We start from the raw sequence: 878 nt of genomic DNA, 5'->3' as shown, positions 1-878 counted from the left end.
ATATACTGTGTGTTTTGTACAGTCCTCACTGAGACCTGTCCTGCTACAGCCTTACTTCTGTTCGTGTCCATGCTAGCCTGAGTATACCTCTTCTCTGCAGATGAGCTGAGGTCACTGCTCCAGACTGCAAGAGAAAGATGCTAGAGCTTAAATACAACAAACACAGAGTAGTGCAACCATCCTCAGCTCTGGCTTTTACAGGGCTGCTCACTGCTCATGACATTCGGAGCTTGCTTTCTTAGCCAGTGTAGATGATTTAAACAGGTCTGGCAGCCAGGCAACCTTGAAAGCCCTGAAGTCAAATTTTATTTTCCCTTTAGAGAGATTTTAAGAGTAAAGCACAACTGGTGGAGCAATGGAAAGCTTTCAAAGGGACATGCGTGTTCCTCTTCAAAAGGTGCATCCTATCAACAAAGTCTTTCCTATTTCTAGGCCAAGGTGCTTTAGAGGTGCAAGCTTTTCCATATTCTACAATATTTCATATTTTACAATTGCCTACGGCCATGCCACCCTGAGAACAGCTGATCTCATCTGATCTTGGAAGCTAAGCAGGCTTGGGTCTGGTTAGTACTTGGATGGGAGACCGCCTGGGAACACCAGGTGCTGTAGGCTTAAAAATCAGGGACCTTATTGATTTTTACAAGTATCTAAAGGGTGGGTGTTAAGAAGATGGGGCCAGACTTTTTCCAGTGGTGGCCAGCGATAGGACAAGGGGCAATGGGCACAAACTAAAAGACAGGAAGTGCCAACTGAAGATGAGGAAAATCTTCTTTATTGTGAGAGTGGCAGAGCACAGAACAGGCTGCACAGAGAGGCTGTGGAGTGTCCTCTGGAGATGTTCAAACCCGCCTGGATGCAGTCCTGTGTAACTTGCTCTA

General features: G+C 46.0%; 1 non-coding gene across 1 annotated transcript; it reads left to right on the top strand.

Moving 5' to 3' along the window:
• The first annotated feature begins 493 nt into the window (after positions 1-493).
• LOC114819032 (5S ribosomal RNA) lies at positions 494-612 on the top strand. Its single transcript, XR_003766343.1, has one exon. It is a non-coding gene; the product is annotated as a 5S ribosomal RNA (ribosomal RNA).
• The last annotated feature ends 266 nt before the right edge of the window (positions 613-878 follow it).

The sequence above is a fragment of the Antrostomus carolinensis genome, unplaced genomic scaffold (genome assembly GCF_000700745.2).
Source record: "Antrostomus carolinensis isolate BGI_N321 unplaced genomic scaffold, ASM70074v2 scaffold38541, whole genome shotgun sequence".
Classification (NCBI taxonomy): domain Eukaryota; kingdom Metazoa; phylum Chordata; class Aves; order Caprimulgiformes; family Caprimulgidae; genus Antrostomus; species Antrostomus carolinensis.
This window is presented reverse-complemented; position numbering and strand designations above follow the sequence as displayed.